Source organism: Onychomys torridus, chromosome 4 (genome assembly GCF_903995425.1).
Source record: "Onychomys torridus chromosome 4, mOncTor1.1, whole genome shotgun sequence".
Taxonomy (NCBI): Eukaryota; Metazoa; Chordata; class Mammalia; order Rodentia; family Cricetidae; genus Onychomys; species Onychomys torridus.
The window spans coordinates 31048545-31068235 of NC_050446.1; positions in this window are offsets into that span (position 1 = coordinate 31048545).

Here is a 19691-nt window from a genome sequence, read left to right on the forward strand (position 1 = left end):
TCTGAGGAATGCTGGGGAAGGTTTGTCTCTAGTTTCCTCTTGGCTCAAACCCTTCCACAAACTACCACAATCTTTTGCTTGGTCATTTTCTGAAACTCCCTTTACGTCTCATGCCACAGTTGCCTTTGGCCAAAGCCCAAACCAGTTTCATTTTATTTTATTTTTTTTAAATGTATTTCAGTGTATTCAACACATGATGCTAACTCAAGAATGAAGAATTATCTCTGAAAGTGGACTAGGGAGAAATAAAGACTTAAACTAGGCATAAATTTAGAACTAATTGGAGTGAATCATTGGCCTGCATACTAAAGCCAGATGGGGAGGTTTGGACATCAAAGACTGTGGTCTGGCTCTAGCTTTCCTTTTGAGATTCATTCACACAGTCCTCATTTAATAACCTGTTGTCTGATTGGATAGATCTGCTACTTTCTTGGAATTCTTGGTTATTCCTGCCTCTGGGGCTTTGCCATCTCTTCTCATGTGAGTACTTCTTCTCCGAACCCACTTACGTACTTGAAATCTAGCCAGATATCAATTCTGCTCACTATTGTCTCCTTTTCTGTCTGTTTCTCCTGAAACCACTCATTTAATATTTATCATGCATTGAACTTTTGATGCTTAGTTGTCAACAAACATGTATTTGCCTGAAGCTATAACTGCAAGCTACTTTACTAAAAAAGAGTTAGGTACAGTGTTTGCGGTGGCCTAGGGTTTTCTTTCCTGTGCATATCCAGTTATAGAAAGGCACAAGAGAGACATGATATTGAAGGGAAGAAATGACCCATATATGTTCAAAAGCTCACACAAGTTGTTGCTGATGGCTGACTCATCCTTCTTGTTGTGAGCCATTGGCGTTTGGCTGGGCCTGTAACTACTCTACCATTTCATGGATCGGCTTTCAGATATTTGTGTGTTTAGCTCCATGAGGCAGAGACCCGGTTTCAAAGAGCACTTATGACATCATGGTAAAAAAAGAGAGAACTGACAGGTTTCAGTTCAATTTAATTTTGATCTAAGTTACAATTTGATCTTGATTTTCCTAACAAAATCTGCTGCTAAGCCAGGCCCTTTTCCCTGACTGTTGTATGTCAATTGCTGAAAAACTGAATAGTTTATTCATGATGTGGCCAAATGTAGAGGTCAGATATCAAGCTTCAAATCTACTCCTCCAAAGGGAGACAACATTTGGGCAATGGTGATAGAGACAAATGTACAATCAATACTTATGGCTTTCCATGTGACATATTAAAAATATATGAATGTCTACTTTGGCTGTAGAGAAATCAATATCAGTGTTTCAGGCAACTCTCTGCTGGCTAGCTTATATAGTACCAGAAGGTACTGTGCAGGCTGCAGGGGGACAAAAGATATCAATGATCACCGGGCGGCCGTGGCGTATGCCTTTAATCCCATCACTTGGGAGGCAGCGCCAGGCAGATCTCCGAATTCAAGGACAGCCTGGTCTACAGAGGGAGCTCCCAGACAGGCACCAAAACTACACAGAGAAACCCTGTCTCAAAGGGGAAAAAGATATCAATGATCTTATCCAGTCAGGGACCCTGCACACTATAATATCAACCTACATGGAAAAACTTGCCTATAATAGTGATATGATAATTTTGGGTGGTGTCAACCTTTGTATAATTGTTTTTGATACCTGATCCACAGGAAAGAATTAATGCCTGACTTTAAACCTGGGTAAACGTATAATTTGGGAGATGATAGGCCTTATGGGCAATTCTACTCTTGTTGTTATAATAAATGGCCATGATGTCAAATATTCTAAATATTTGTGCTTATACCCATAGATTTCTATTGCTCTAAACTCTGGTCAGAGAAACTTCTCTGTGAAGTGGTTAGTAGTTAATGTAGAGAATCATAACTGATCAAAGGACTGAGTGTAAGTTATTATGAGTACACAGCTGTGGGTGAATCTGAGTTATTTATATAAATGTCCCCCCATCCAAGGCTCAGGAAAAATCATGGAAGAAGGCGCAGAAAGAGAAACAGAGCTGTGAAATGTTGACTACTGGACATGACCTAGGTATTGGACTTACCAACTTAACGCAGCCATAGTTACCAGCATAAGACATGTACAAGATCAATCCAGTAAAAAAAAAAGAAAAAAAATCTAGCATAACATGGCATGGGGCAGAACCTCTAGGGCCCCATCCTTGGCAGAATACATATTGGTTGTTAATGGTTACTAAGGGAGGTAGAGTCACTTTCCTTTGTGGATGTAGGCCCTGGTATGTTGCCCATGCCCCATTGAATGGCCCTATACCCATGTGCATGTGGGAAACACTGATTGAACTCAAGGAGTTATTAATAAGAACAAAGAAAGGACATGAAGTTGTGAAGGAGACAGGATCAGGGCATCAGGGAGAGTTGGAGAGGGTGATAGTGGATGGACATGATGGGGGGTGGGCTGGGGAGAGGGGGGTGGGAGAAGGGAGGATAGGGGAATCCGAGGCTGATATATAACATTAAATTAAATTATAAAATTAAAAATGCAATAAAATATGTCAATATATGAAAATTTTAATGAGTAAATACAAAATATTATTTTTAAAAATGTGCTGCTCCCATGATCTCAACATCTTTACATAAAAGGGGTCATTCACTGGGTATCTTTGTAGGCCTTAGTCAAGAGTCAGTAGTTTCAACAAATAAGTCTTTCAATATCAGAAACATTATATATTGCAAAGACAGTGGAAGGTCAATAGTATATTGCCCACCTATGCATCCTCTAAAGTGGTGATTCTTAAAATTGATCAGAATGAAGTAATTAAGTTAATTTCCTCTCTCTCTCACCATTTGAAAAGTAGATATTTATGCATGAATATATAAAGCTTTACAAGGCCTATTTATTTTCTGTACAATATGGTATTCAGTCCATCAAAGGGATGGTGATAATAACAGCAGGACTTAGAAATCATTACAGAGAAGAGAAAGAAATTGTGATATAAGTCAGGCAAAAATAATAAAATAAATGACAACTGATGAAGGTAAATAGATACATCACAATTACCAGAAAGAACAAACTGAAATAAATTATGATAAACAACAACTGGGGATGAGTATAAATAAAAGTAAAACAAAAATTGGGAAAAATTAACAACCGACAAAGACAGAATTCCTGCAAAGGTTTCAGTTCCTTTAATATTTTAAAATGTTTTCAAACAATGCCTCTTGATTCAAAGAAAATACTAACGTTTTCCTTATAAATCATTAGGACTATACAACTCTATGAGTATTTATGTCATAGCAGTTTAATGCCTACTGGGCATGATACATTTTTCTCAAACTCTAAATAAATCTGTACACCTGTGCTCCAATTTATGTATCATTTTCCTTCCATATGACACTTCCTTTTTTATTACACACACTGGAGAATACCAAGTTATACCAAAATATGACCTTTTAGAAAGGAATGTATTTATCTTATGTGGAAACTCTGAACTCCCTCTAGCGAATGGTTTGCATAGTTTCTGGCAGATGGTGCTAACCTTCTGTTGAAAGCAGACTTGCTCAGGGTGCCCTTGTGAGTTTGTTGAGACAGTTTAGGGATGATAGATGGTGAACTGCAGGGCAGATTTCAGGATAATGAAAAGAACTGTGGGGCAAAGAGGAAATCAAAGGAAAGGGGGAAGAGAAAGAGAGGAAGGAGGGGGAAGAGGAGGACTTAATTGAAAAACAATTTTAAAAATGTCTTATTATTATTGTTGTTGTTATTGTTGTATGTGTATTCAGAGAGAGAGAATGAGAATATGGGTGCATATATAAAGTGTGTGTGTGTGTGTGTGTGTGTGTGTGTGTGTGTGTGTGTGTGTATGTGTATACAAGCATACATGTGTGGAGATCAGATGACATCTTCTGGGGTGTTGGTTCTCTCTTTCCACAGTGGGATCTGGCAATCAAACTCTCGTTCAGGCTTTCATGGCAAGAGCTTTTTACCGCATAGCTATCTAGCAATTCTAGAAAATAAATATTTTTAAATGATATGAAAATTAATATATGAATTAAGCCTATATTTTGAAGTCACTTGATTTATTGACTCATTTGATCTCTATTTATTGAGTGCTTACCTTGCATCATATAGGGTATAGTATAGAGTGGCAAATGGGATGGACACAGTCCCTGTCCTGAAATGGCTTTTAATAGTCTGATATACCACTATCAGATGTTAAGAAAGGAAGAAAATTATCATGGGGATAAATATGGAGATCAGAAATCATATAGAAGTGAAATTCAGTGTAGTCTGAGGTCCAAGCCAAGGTCTTCAACAAAGTGTGTTCTGACTTGAGAAATGAAGGATAAATAGAGTTGGTTAGAAAAAAGTTTGCAAGAAGAATGAGGGCATGATCTCAAAGGCATGGAAAGAATGTCTGATTACCAGAGTATTAAAATTCAAGAGAGAGCTTGTAGAGGATGAACCTGGGAGACACTGCATTACACCTTGAAATCCCTTGTAAAAGAGAGTTGAAAATTGATTCATATGGTTGCTGAGGAGGAAGCTTTGTTATGTATTAAAAAATAAGATGATACTAACCAATTTTTGATTCAAATGATAATGCTGGTTACAGGGTGGCAACTTGACTCCAAGAGAAGAATGCTGAAGAGCTATGAGTTAGGATGCTGCTGCCATAGTCAGGTGTTAGACAAGGTAGTAGCTGAAGAGCTGTAATGGTGTTCTTGCACTGGGTCTCCATTCCCAAGTTCTAATTTGGCAGGCTTGAAGTAGGCCTAGAGGATGTGGATTTCTTAAAAAAACAAAAAAAACAATGGCTGTCTGTTCTGATTTAGGACATCAATTTTGGGGATCATCAGACTTAAATGTGGACTGCCAAGTAGGAAGACAGAAGGAAGAAAAGACCAAGGTGGACCCATGGCCTTGTTGGTACAGGACTGCCACTCCTAAAGGAGAGGTCATCTGCTGAGAGGAAGTGAGATGGCAATACAGCATCATGTCTGAAATAATGGATGTTTGAAGGAGTGGTAGTTTAGGTGGGAGAGAACAGGAGAGGAGGGAGGGGAAACTGTGGTTGGTATGTAAAATAAAATAAAGAAAAAGAAAAAAAGGGTGGTAGTTTTAATAGAGTGGACAGAACTGAACTTCCAAGAGACACCAGGGAGGGGTGTGTTTGAGACAAGGTTTCTCGGTGTAGCTTTGGAGTCTTATCTGGAACTCACTCTGTAGCTCAGGCTGGCCTTGAACTCATAGAGATCTGCCTACCTCTACCTCCTGAGTGCTGGGATTAAAGGCACATGCCACCACTGCCTGGCAATACTAATGATCTTAAGCCACAGTACATAAACCTACTAAATTGTTGATTTTCCTTTTTTTTTTTTTTTTTTTTTCACAACAAGACCCAATAGTCAGAGCACATGAGCATTTAGGTTCATTCTGGGTTGCTGTTTTCCTGGGCTAGAATTGTAGGAAGCAAAGAAGATGAGGGATTACTGAAATATTAGGCCTCAAATACAAGATGAAGTTTGGGGAAAGAGACAAGAAAGACAAGTATTTTGACAACAGTTGAGAAATGTGTTGAGAGTTACATTTAAAAATAAGCCAAAATAGTAAAGTGTTTTAACTACAGAATGTAAAGTCCTTGTGATAGCTAATGCTGCCAATTTGATTATATTGAAAAAAAAAAAAGCCAGGAAATTAGCAAAGCTAGGTGTGTCTGTGACAGCATTTCTAGAGACCCAGAGATGGCACTGATTCCTTGATGGACTCACGGCATGAAGCCACTATTGGTGAATGGTAGGAGACACCCTGTTGGAGGACAAAGACTCACAGTAGTATGAGCTTGTGGGCTCTACCTTACTCTGGGCTCTTCCTGATTCCCCAAGTCTCTGCTTCCTGATCACCATGTTATATTCAGCTTTCTCTTCCATATATTCTCACCACCACAATGTCCTACCCAAGGGCATAGAACCAAACAACTGTGGACTGAAACCATGAGGCTGTGAGCCACAATAAGTATTCCTTCCTTTAAGTTGTTCTGTTAGCTTTTCCATCACAGTGACACAAACGTTCACAAGCACAATCCCGAGTGTGCAATGGTAGTTACAGGTTAAGAAAGAAGTGAACAGATAGCCATGAGAGGAGGTGGCTGAAGCAGAGTGAAGGAGGAGGATGCTGAAAGGAAAAGTTGAGACTGAGCTTTCCAGAAATTGTCTCTCCTTGGCTTCTAAAAATAACTTGGATCTTTGAACAGGGTAGCATAAGGTGATTCCTGTGATAAAGCTTCAGTGAGTACCGAGGGGCTCACCAGGACCTTGGTTGTTTCCATTGCCAAAGAGGAATGTAGGGTCTGTGGAACTTGCTTTGTGATGGATGCTTGCCTCACATGTATAAGGTCCTGGGTTCAGATGCCCAGCAATGTGAAGGATAAGTAAGCAACTGAACAATAGTACACATAGACAGTAATGTGATTGGGCCTCAGTGGAGAAGAGCAGTAAAGCAAGGAATTCCCTAGTTTAGGTCTTAAAGTTTGAGGTGGGTGAGTAATGATGAGTGGACACTCTTCCCTTGGAAACACCTGTAGGGTGAGCAGGGTCCTCAGGGAAGAGCTGCTTTGATTTTTACTCTCTCTCTCTCTCTCTCTCTCTCTCTCTCTCTCTCTCTCTCTCTCAGGCAACCCAGGGCTTTGTTAGAGAGAGCATTGCCACCCCAAGTGGCATAAAGTCATTTAAGATTATATGAACTACATGCAAATTTTGGTAAATATAAAATAGTATTATTTCTTAAGGCATTTCCAAACACTTTTAGTAATATTTGCCCTGCACTACCCCTCTTGTACTGTGTACAGTGGACTGACCATGGTTTTCAACAATGGTAACATTTGCAGAGAGTAATTAAAGATGACTTTTAGATGACCCATGGAAATATTTTAATTTATGAGACAGAAACAACATATTAGAGGGCATTGTTGGGAAGGAATAAATAATCTTGTTATGGCCTTTCTTCATTTGTAGTTTGCTGAAGATTAGGGAAATTGATTTATATATTTGCTGAGATTGTCATTAGCTAAGGGCAGTCCTTCACGTGCTTGAATTCCAAGGTTTGATTATATTAATGACTCAGAATGAAAGTCAGATTATATATGCTCAATTGGTATATTGATGATTTAAAAACAATTGATAATTGTCTTACACACCTTAAGAAACACATTTATAAGCCACATAGACATTAATCAGAAATTTTGAGAACAAATTTCACCTAAGCATGACTAACTAAAAATGTTAAAGTAATAAATTTTCTCTATGTTCTTCATTTCCATTGTTACCATGTAAGACTACAGAACGGAAGCTGTTACACTGACTTTAGCATATTGCTAGATTAACTGTCTTAAATCTACATTATAGAGTGTACTAGGTCAGAGTAATTTTACTAAATAACTCTATCTATCTATTAAATGATTCAAAATTCTGCTTACTAGGTTTATACTGTGGTGAGATTTGCAACTCTTAAGTTCTTTGAGAAAGCTCTTTTTGACTGTATGACAATTGCTATAGAAGACATAAATTCAGATGTTATTTTTCATCTCATGCCTTAGCTACTGGCCCACAGTAGAGTGGGAAAAGGCTGTGAAAGCACTTCATTTCTATGCTGGGCTTTACTCTAAGGTTCAGTCTTTGTCCTTCCTTCACCAGCTCTGCTTCATTCGGAAGAAGAGCCCTCCTTCAGAATGCCTTTCCCTGACTGTCCTGGGTCTGATAGTCAGAGGACTGAAATAGAGCACTAAGGAACAGATGTGCCACTTTTCTGTCTTCTCTTCTCTTTCTCTGCTTTTTATGGTCAAGTTAATTTCTCCTCTGAGATTCTATAATGATCCAGTCCCAGCTTCTGACAGCTCAAGACCCAGGTCTCAACAAGCCTCTTGTGCATCATTTCCCACTACCTGCAGAGTAGTCATGGTTTCTGATGGCTGGAGATAGCTTCTCTAACTCATTTTTTCTAATCACATTGCTTTAATTAAGTCTTTTTGTTTAAATGCTAAAAAGGGTTTTTATTTTCCTGGTTGGGCATTATTAATAGAAACAACTAACTCACATAGTTCTGGTAAAGACTGTAATGTTGGACATTATTAATAGAAACAACTAACTCACAAAGTTCTGGTAAAGACTGTAATGTAAATATACAGAATGTAAGCTGGTGATTGATAAGGTACTTAAACATTTTCAAGTGGGAAAAACAGCTTGTCAAAGCTATTAGATATCATCTTTCTAAAATGTATAGACACGTTCACTAGATGCAATCACTTTCTAACTTCTGATCATTCATATTGGCAGGATTTTTTTTTTTTTTAAGGATGAGGTCATGGATGTGGTGATTTAAAACACTTTGATGGTAGTTTGAGGCAAACAACAGTCATCAGAATCCATTCTGATTCTGAAGTACTTCTTGCCACAGTTATAAGAAGTTTAGGTAGAATGCATTTGCATTTCATGCAAGAGCTACTTTTCTGAAGGCCTCCTGTAATTCAACATGCTCGTAATTCTAGACTAAATTTCCATAAGCTTAACTACATCTACAGCTTGTTTTACTAGATCCATGTATTATAGCAATTGATTGGCCTTTTTCAAGTTTTTTTTATCATATATTTTCTATAATTATTGATTTTAGCCTATTCAGGCACCAATACTAGCCCTATCAGTTGATCAGCATGACACAGAGCATTATGACACAGAGAAAAATTAAAATATGATAATTATGATTGCAAATAGCTGCAAAGTTTCTTATCTGGCTCTGATGTCAGTAAGCAAAACATGACTTCTGTGCGAAATGATTGTGAGTAGATATTCTGAACTATCATGAAAGGGTCATTTATTTAGTAATATTATGCTTACAGTTAAAAATAATTGACTTGACAGCTCTGAAATGAGGATTCTTGGTGAGCTTTTATAATCTGAGGAAATCCAGAGTTTTGCTGTTTTTTAAATTTTATGCCATAAATGAGAAGTTAACATCATGCTGTTTTGCATCCAACCAAATCTACAGTTTTAAAAAAAATTTTTAAAGCTTATTTTACATATCAACCGCATTCTCTCTTCCCAATCCCTCCCTACCACCTCCTTTGTACCTGCTCCCATCGGCTCCTCATCAAGGGTAAGGCCTCCCATAGGAGTCAACAACTCATGGCATATCAAGTCCAGACAGGACTAAGCTTCTTTCTCTGCATCAAGGCTGAGTGAGGTATCCTACCATAGGGAATGGGTTCCAAAAAGTCAGCTCATGCGCCATGGACAGATCCTGGTGCCACTACTAGGGGCCCCACAAACAGATCAAGCTACACAACTGCCACCCACACGCAGAGGGCCTAGGTTGGTCCTATGTAGGCTCCCTAGCTGTTAGTCTAAAGTCAGTGAACTCCTAGGAGCTCAGATCATCTGTCTCTGTAGGATTCCCCATTATGATGTTGACACCTCCTTGCTCGTACAATTTCTCCCCCTTCTTCAACAGGATTCCTGAAGTTCTGCCCAGTGCTTGGCTGTGGGTCTCTGCATCTGCTTCCAACAGTTACTGGATGAAGGCTCTATGATGACAATTAGGGTAGTCACTAATCTGATTACAGGAGAAGATCAGTTCATGTTTGATACTATATCAATCTGAAGCCAAGAGGCATATATACATATAAATATGCATACATATTCAGGGGCTTTAAAAAAATAACAGATAAAGTTTGAGAAAAGTATAAAAGACTTGCTTCATCTCAGCTTCCAGTGCAAGCATTATTTGATTAAAAAGGTAAATACCAATGTAAACAATCATACACACACACACACACACACACACACACACACACCCCTTTGAAATTTTGTTAAGTTATTATTCTGTTAGGTTTAATAATTGGAAATAATGTTGGACTATTGGTAGAAATGAAATTCATGACTGACCATTCCTCTTTACCTAACAGCCTTTCTTTTATTAGACATTAGTCAGGCTGTGCACTGCCCTAGGGAACGGCTGTAATAGCAACAGAGTAGCAGCATCAGTTATTTGGTGGCTTTCAGTTTTATAGGTAGGTTTATATGTGCAAGGGGAAAACAAGAGTTTTGAGTGATCAAAAATGTTTTAGAGTTTGAAGAATCTGGACATTTTTACTGAATTCAGAAAATACTGAAGTCCTCAGGTTGTGGAGTATGCCACAAATAAGTTATGAAAATAATACTTCCAAATACAGTTTCCATCACCCAAACTGTTGCTGGATCCTAACAGCTCCCTCAGGGGAGGGGGTAAGAAAGCATGGCATCAATGGCCCACACACTGGGAGTCAATTGAAGGCAAACAATAAACTTATTTATTTAATAATGGTGAAGGTCTAATATACTCTCCTCCCAGCACATTGTGTCTGTGCCACAATCTGGTGGCATTGTGTGGTCATCCCTCATTGGCTGGGCACAATTAGGAACTCTGACAGCATCTGTTGCTAGGCCCTCAGGCAGACTCCAGGTTGGCTCATAAGAAGTACATTATGTGTGTGACTCAGCAACAGGTCTGAACCAATTTCCTCGACCCTATGGGCCTGTCCTACTACACCAAACTAGATAAAACTTCAATAGTTGAGAGGAGAGAAACCTAAGAAAAAATGGAATCAGGATGTAAGAATCTCTATTGATTATGTGGGCCTTCCTGGAGAAAGCAGAAATTAAATCTTTTAGATGAGTTCAACTACTCAAGAGGTATTAGGGTTTGGTTAATGGCATGTCCCAAATATTGAATATTTGCTTTGTAGATCATGGCATGGTTTTGAAACTCCAGGAGGTAGGAAGCAGAGGAAGTAGGGCACTGCATTAGAGAGTATGTTGTCCCTCCTGTACTTCCTGTCTGCAGAGAAGTGCTTCTGCCAGCATCATATTCTTTAATCATGAGCCCCCAAAACCGTTTTTATCCCTGTAAGTTGTTTATATTATGTGTTTTGTCAAAATCGAGAGAAAAGTAACTATGACACATGGTTCTTGAGGTTTTACTTCAGACCCAGAGCCCCAAGAGCCAGAAAACTGTGAATGGAAGCACTCTTAAATACTTAATGACTTCATGGAAAATGAAGGACAACATCTATGTGGCATATGTGGGCAGAAAGGACATTGGACAACTTCAGAAAGCTCTCTGCTATTCCTGTGGTATAAAAATGAGGCCACACCTTTTATGAATTCTACTTAGACCCAAAAATAGCTTGGGAATAATCCATCCCTCCAAACCATGGGGATCATATGAGGAGATACAGGCAATGTTTAGACATCTTGTATGGACAGCCAGCAGTCTCCTTGTGTCCGTACAGGTCTTAATGTGGTGGCTTTGAGCAATGGAGGCTCATGATCAACAGCAGGAAAGACATGGTACAGTATAGTGTAGGGTATACAAGCTGTTTACAAAATAATATTTGTGATATAAATTCAGATTTCTTAAAAATTTTTTCTTTCAATTTTCTTTGAGATTATCTGACTTGAACATAGTACCACACTCCTATCCAAGCATTTCAGAGGCTGAGACAAGTGGGATGCCAAGTTTAAGGACAGCTTTGGCCACATGGAGACCTTATACATCAACAACAACCATAAAATTTAAACATTCCTTTTTATAAACCTAAGTTGATATTCTTTGGAACTTATAATTTTAAAGTTCTTAATGGATACCAGTGGATGTTGTGTCATGACTCATAACTCCTCACTGATGATACACTAACAAAGGGAGTAAAGACTTCAAATTTTACAGAGGTTCAGAACAAGTGAGGATTAGGTGGAGTTACAGATATATAGTCATGTCACTATATCCCATTTAGGAATAGGGATGAGAAACTTGTATTCATTGTAGTATTTGATAATTATACTTAGTAAATTCTTTTGAAGATAGAAATTGAATGGAAACTGCAGGGCATTTACCCACCAACCCCACAGTTCCTCCGAGTTTTCTTGAGTGAGAGTAGCAGGAAATATTAGTTATTAGATAAAAGGATTTAGATTGTGGAGATAAACAGATAGAAAATACAGGATAGCCTTGAGAGGGCGTGGAACCTATTCCAACGAGCCCTGACTGTCTCTGCCCTAGGGTATTTACATAAATGCCTAGGGGTGGAGCAAAAGACCCCTCTCCCAGCACAGCCAAGTGAAGACCATCTCAGACACCTGCACTCAGGCCCATGGTCCAGTCAACCTCTCTATGTGGACCTGCTGAGTAAAGCCACGAGGAACCTGAAAACAGGCTCCCACAGGAAACATATGCCGAGCTTTTTGAACCATTTGGAAACCTATGTAATGGTAGCCTTTGCAATTCTGGAGAGAATACATGCTTCTAAATAACCTCATGGAGAATCAGTATGCCAACTCAAATCACAGAAGAATGAGATTTCATATAACGAAGAGTAGACCTCTCACACATGGACATTCACACTATATATGTACACATCATATACATACATGTACAATATAAAAGAGTTTAATAATGTTTATAAATGGGTGTGTGCTCATGTGTATATGCTCATGTGTGCTTTTCTGTATGTGCATGTGGAGGGGCCAGAGGGTGATGTCAGGGATCTTCCCCTTTTACTTTCCACCTTACTATTTTGGAGACAGAATATCCTATGGAGTATGGAGGTTTCCATTTTAGTTAGACTGACATTTTAGCTTTTTTCTGAGATCAATTTATCTCTTCTTCCTAGCCCTGAAGTTATATATTAATGCTGCACCCAGATTTTTATGTGGGTCCTAGGGATACAAATCCTGGTCCCCATGCTATGTGATAAGTTCTTTATTCATTGAGCCAATCTTAAAATTCAGTCAATTTTAAAATTCTATAAACAAGAGGGCTCTGATTAGTTTTACGAAAGTTGAAGGTAAGTTAGAGTAATGACATTTTGTCAGCAGTCAAGTAATGGTGTGGAATTGATTCTCCTGTTCTGTTGTTTATCATTTTAATTACACTTTCCTCTGACACATTTGCATTCTTTCCTTATATTTATAATGTTCTTTTCTGTCACTCTCAATGATTATCCTTTGGTGGAAATTGAGTCAAATGCTATACTGACATTCTAAACCTTAATATTATAGAATTCTGTTTTTAATACAATATGTCCAAAACAAGCTTCTAGGGGGCTCATGAATCTCTTTTTAAAATTCATTTTACAGACAAACCACAGATCCCCTTCTCATTCCTCCTCCTACTGCCCCCTCTTCCTTCCTTCCCCCTTATCCTTTCCTCCAACAGGGTAAGTGCTCTGGGATGGTCTGTATGTTAAATGTGTTGCTCTGATTGGTTAATAAACAAAACACTGATTGGCCAGTAGCCAGGCAGGAAATATAGGCAGGACAAGGAGAGAGGAGAATTCAGGGAAGTGGAAGGCTGAGGCAGAGAGACACTGCCAGCCACCATGATGAGAAGCAACATGTTAAGGTACTGGTAAGCCATGAGCCACATGGCAACTTATAGATTAATAGAAATGGGTTGATTTAAGATATAAGAATAGTTAGCAAGAAGTCTGACATGGCCATACAGTTTACAAGTAATATAAATCTCTGTGTGTTTACTTGGTTGGGTCTGAGTGGCTGTGGGACTGGAGGGTGAGAGATTTGTCCTGACTATGGACCAGGCAGGACCAGAAAAACTCTAGGTACAGGTAAGTTCTCCCATGAGGGTCAGCTAAGCTTGGTACATTCAGTTGAGGCAAGACCAAGCCTGTCCCTGCTTCATCAGGGTTGAACAAGGTGTCCAACTGTAGGTAATGGTGTCCAGAAAGTCAGCTCATTCACTAGGGATAGTTCCTGAAAGAGATATCTTGATGGAGAGACACATTATGAGGTAAGGGAGAAACCTGAAGCTAAATTCCCAGGAATCCACAAGAATGACCCCAGAGTAGACTACTAGCAATAGTGGAGGGGGTGCCTGAACTGGCCTACCCTGGTAATCAGACTAGTGAATACACTAACTGTCATGTACTTTACCACCCCCCATATAATCCCTCTTCCATCTCTTTGACTGAACTCCCAGAGCTCAACCTGGTGCTGATCATTTCTTTTCACTAGGAATATTCAAAATTGTTTTTTCCAGCTCTTTCAAAAAATACAACACATGATTGCTACTTGGCCACTCTATTGTATAATGGAATACCAAACTTTATTCTTATTATCTAACTGTATTGGAAGTAGAAAAGTGTGATGTCTTTATAAAAACTCTGTTTGCAAACTAAATTCCTCTAGAGTCCAACTAGAAAACAGATAAATGCTTGAAATCTGGCACAAGAAGGAGTAGAGGCATTAGAAAAATTGGAAAATTCTATTCTGTGTCACAAGACAAGCAGACATTTAAGTCTGTGTAGGTTCAACACAACTGTCTGTGGCTATGCTCAGCTTTGGACAAGTAGTTTACTGAAATCAAAGAGGAATCCGGTGAATATGCACATAGCTTCAAATTGTCCTACCAAGCTCAGATCAGTTGTGATCTTAGGAGAGCCCTCAGCTCACAAATCAAACTGCTGACTCAGACTCAAAGCATCTGCTAGTTCAGGGAAAGGGATGGGGGTTGAGATAGGGTGTGCATAGTTTTGTCTATTTCATGAGGAAGCTCTTTCAAAGGACACAGCTACATTCCTTTCCCTTCCTAACTCTAGGAAGGTGTTAGGAACAAAGCAAAGCTCTTACTCTCCCCAGATAAGACTTGCTGTGGTATTTTCTGGTCCTGCCTGGCTAGGTATTAGTGTTTTGATGGGATCCCTAAGTGTGCAAATGAGTGGGTCTCTGTTTCTTATGCCTTCTATGAAACTCTTTTCCTTCTGTTTGTTTGTTTTGTACAATTCCAATGTTAGATTTTGTTTTATATATTTATTATATCATATCATATTTATTATACTCTCTTTGAAGCCCATTTGTTTTCTAATGAGAGACCGAAAGGGAGTGCATCCAGATGGGAGGGAATGGGGAAGGAAGTGGGAAGAGTTGAGGGGAGTGAAAAATTGTAGTCAGGATATATTATGTGAGGAAAAAAGTCTACTTTCAGGAAGAGGAAAGAAAAAGAATTATTGTGCTAATGAGCTAGTGGCTATTGGCACTACTTTAGATAGTATTTGCTATTATCATTACTTTTTAGAATATAAATAAGACTGAAAACTTTCTCTTAGAAAACTCTAATTTTGACCATCTGGTATGAATTATTTTCCCTTTTCCCCCAATGTCTATAACTAGTACTAATAAAAAGTCAGAAAAGACCCTGATACATGTAATCACTCTATTCCTTTCCCCTGACTCCCTTGTTTCCGCATTATCTTGGATATAGTTCTTAGGAGAAATTCCCAAACAGAAATTGAAATTAAAATTTTTTTTCAGAATACTACAGATGTATATTGTATGTATCAAAGTGAAATATATAATTAAAACTTACTACATATCATGTTTTATATCATGACATTAAAGTACATATCCATAAAGAAATGAAACATAAACAACATAAAAAGATTTTAGCACAGAAGAAGTTATTTCAAAGTAATAAAAATTAACAAAGAATTTTCAAGAAAACTTTTAAAACTATTTTAAATAAGTTAAAAAGACAACTTATAAACTTGGAGTAACTGAAAAGCAGCACATAAAGGTAATGTGTAGCAGACCAGATATTTTATGCATACACTAAAAAAGATAAACGGTCTAGAATCAATAATCTGAGTTTCCACTTTGAGTAAGTGGAGAAAGAAGATCAATTGGAGCCTTAATCAGGTAGGCTAAAACAAATAGTAGAAATTAGGACAGAAGTCAATGAAACATGAAAGCTGTAAAATTATCAGGGGAAAATTTAAAAGGTGATTCCCTGTAAAGATCAATGAAACTGATCCATGGTATCTCTGGCCATACCAAACAGTTGAAAAGAAAGAAAGCACCATCTTTAGTCCTGGACATGAAAATGTTTAAATCAGCTCTGATCCCATGGAGTCCTGAGACATAGTATTGAAGTCTATGACTATGTAAATTCACAAATGCTAAGCCTGTGGAGTGGATTGTGTTAGTCAGCTTTTGGTCATTGTGGTAAAAAGTGCTGATGAAATGAAAGTTAGGAAGAAAGATCCATTTTAACTCAGGGTTTCACAGGATCCACTCTATAACCAGCTGTTTCATGGCTTTTAGCCATGTGACCAGGCAACAGAAATTGGGGGTAGAGCAGAGCTGATAATCTCGTGATGGCCAAGTGGCAGAGGGAAAGACAAGGCATGGCAGGTACAAATGACATAGTTCTTTCAATTATGTCCCATCTTCTAAGGGTTCTTCTACTTCCTGATAGCTATGCATTCATGAGATCCCATGATCCAATAAACTCCCATGATCCAAAGTACCAACTCTGAACATGGATGCATTGAGCATTTGATCTTTTGATATATGAGCGTTACAGATATTTTTTTAATTTATTTTTTTAAATTATATTTGTGGTTTTTTTTACCTTTTTTATTATATTTGTGTTTTAATTTTGCATATCAGCCATGGGTTCCCCTGTCCTCTCCCCTCCTGCCTCCACCCCACCTTCCCCTCATCCCCTCCCCTCCATTCCCATCTCCTCCAGGGCCAAGACTCCCCTGGGGATTCATTTAAACTTGGTGGATTCAGTACAGGCAGGTCCAGTCCCCTCCTTCCAGGCTGAGCAAAGTGTCCCTGTGTAAGCCCCAGGTTCCAAACAGCCAGCTCATGCACTAAGGACTGGTCCCAGTCTCACAGCCTGGGTGCCTCCCAAACAGTCCAAGCCACTCAACTGTCTCACTTATCCAGAGGGCCTGATCCAGCTGGGGGCTCCACAGCCTTTGGTTCACAATTCATGTGCTTCTGTTTCATCCCCGTGCTTTTTCCAATCCTGGGATCAATAACTCACGCTCTCAGAGTCCCTCCTGTTTCTCAACAACTGGACACACAGAGCTCCACCTGGGGCCTGGTTGAGGATCTCTGCATCCACTTCCATTAGTCACTGGATGAGAGTTCCAGCCCGACCATCAGGGTGTTTGGCCATCTGATCACCAGACTAGGTCAGATCAGCCTTTCTCTCAACCACTGCCAGCAGTCTACAGAGGATGCATCACTGTGGACCTCAGGGGACCTCTCCAGCACTCTGCCCACTCCTGTTCTCATGTGGTCCTCATCCATCATCATGGTCTATCATTTCTTGTTCTCCCTTTTTGTTCCTGATCCAGCTGGGATCTCCTGCTCCCCCAAGCATCCCTTCCCTCAAACCTTGCCCTTCAGTTCTCCCACTGTCATCCAGGTTGTTCATGTAGATCTCATCCATTTCTCTGTCATTGGGTGATCCTTGGGTCTTTCCTAGGGTCCCGCTTTCTAGGTAGCCTCCCTGGAGTTGTGTAGCAATCTAGTCATCTTTGTTTTACATCTAGTATCCTCCTATGAGTGAGTACATACCATGTTTGTCCTTCTGAGTCTGGGTTACCTCACTCAGGATGATTTTTTCTAGATCCATCCATTTGCTTGCAAACCTCATGATGTCATTGTTTTTCTCTGCTGAGTAGTACTCCATTGTGTATATGTACTATATTTTCTTTATCCATTCTTCAGTTGAAGGGCATCTAGGTTGTTTCCAGGTTCTGATAAACAAACAATGCTGATATGAACATAGCTGAGCAAATGCCCTTGTGGTATGATTGAGCATTCCTTGGGTATATGCCCAAGAGTGCTACATCTGGGTCTTGGGGGAGATGGATTCCCAATTTTTTAAGGAAGCAGCATATTGATTTCCAAAGTGGCTGTACAAGCTTGCATTCCCACCAGCAGTGGAGGAGAGTTCCCCTTGCTCCAAATCCTCTCCAGCATAAGCTGTCTTCTGTGTTTTTGATCTTAGCCATTCTCACAGGACCTCAACATAAATCTAGTTACTCTGAACCTGATAGAAGGGAAAGTAGGAAGTACTCTTGAACACATTGGCACCAGAGATCACTTTCTAAATATAACACCAGTAGCACAGACACTGAGAGAAACAATCATCAATGGGGCCTGTTGAAACAGAAGCTTTTGTAGAGCAAAGGACACTGTCAACAAGACAAAGTGACAGCCTACAGAATGGGAACCCCACATCTGACAGAGGGCTGATATCCAGAATATATAAAGAACTCACGAAATTAGATATCAAAATGCCCAACAGTCCAATTGAGAAATGGGCTATAGAATTAAACAGAGAATTCTCCACAGAGGAAGTTCAAATGGCTGAAAGACATTTAAGGAATTGCTCAACATCCCTAATTATCTGGGAAATGCAAATCAAAACAACTCTGGATATTGCTTTACAGATATTTTTAGTTCAATCCATAGCTTAGAGAAGTTTCTTGAAACAAATGACCCAAACACAGATAATTACTGAATCCTAATAAATTTCTATATGTTAAATAAGTCACTGAAAACAACAGTTTCTTTCAAAATTGGATGATATCTAGACAATTTAATTGGTGAGTACTGTGTTTAAAAACATTTATTTTCTAAGAATTTCATCCATGTATACAATGAGATATCATATCTAGCCATAATTTCCTTCTTCCACTGTCCCCCATGCTTCTCCATACCACCCCATGCCCTCCTTCCAACTTCATGCCTTCTTTGTTCACCAAGTCCAGTTTTAGCCGTGCATGACTGTGGGCTCGCCCACTGAGCTTGGGCAACCAACCAGTGGCCATACCCTCAAAAAGAATGAGTCTCCCTCCCTTAGTAATTATCCACTACCAGTCACTCATTAGTAAAGGGTAGGGCTTGGAGATATCTACCTCATCTGTGCTGGTATTTTGACTGGCTTGATCTTGTGTAGGTCTTGTGTATGTCACCACAGCTTCAGTGAGAGCATGGTTTGCATAACCATGTCATGCCCAGAAGACAGCATTTTATAGTACTTCTCTCTGTCTTTCAGCTCTTAGATGTACTCTGACATTTAGTGGTGAAGAGGTTAATACAGATGTCTCATTCGGAGATAAGTACTCAGTTATTCTTGGTATTTTGACCAGTTATGTATTAGATACATAATTTAAGGTAATGTATGTTTGCTGTAAAGCAACAGACTGTTACTACTTATATCCAGAGTATAAACACACACATATATGTAATAAGAAAGGACAAAGTGCTGTTCTCCAGAATTCTAGGAACTGGAAAGGGCAGTTCTTTCCAGCCTGCCCAGCCTGAGCCTCTTCCCAGGACAATACTTCTGACAGGAGTATGAGGAGGATGTGATGCTGAGGTTCTCAGTTTGGCATGATTTTCCTGTAACTTTTCAAGCCTCAGCAGAGCTCTCAAGATGCTGTGTCATCATAACAAGGACTGAACTTTGAGAATGGAAGGTGGTAGCACCCATACGGTGGTTCCAGGAGTGTGCTTTATCAAACAGGTCCTTTTTTGTTTTAGTTTTGTTTCTGGCTTGGATTTTTTGAAGTCATGGCCTAGAAAGTCAACATTTCTCTCTGAAGATTCTCAGTTGTCAAGCCAATGCTTGTTTTAAAGCATCTTAAAATTTGTGCCTTATTGTAATTTTTTTTAAAAGAACTTTCGGTGAGTTTTGTTGCATACAGTAAAATACCCAACTTCTGAGCACAGAATATACATGATTCCCATGGTTTTCCATGATGTCCTGATGTAGTTTTATCTTTCCTCCCATTCTCTTCCCTTCCTGCTCTGCTTCCCCTCCCCTCCTCCCTCCTTCCCTTCTCTTCTCTTCCTTTCACTCTCCCTCTTCT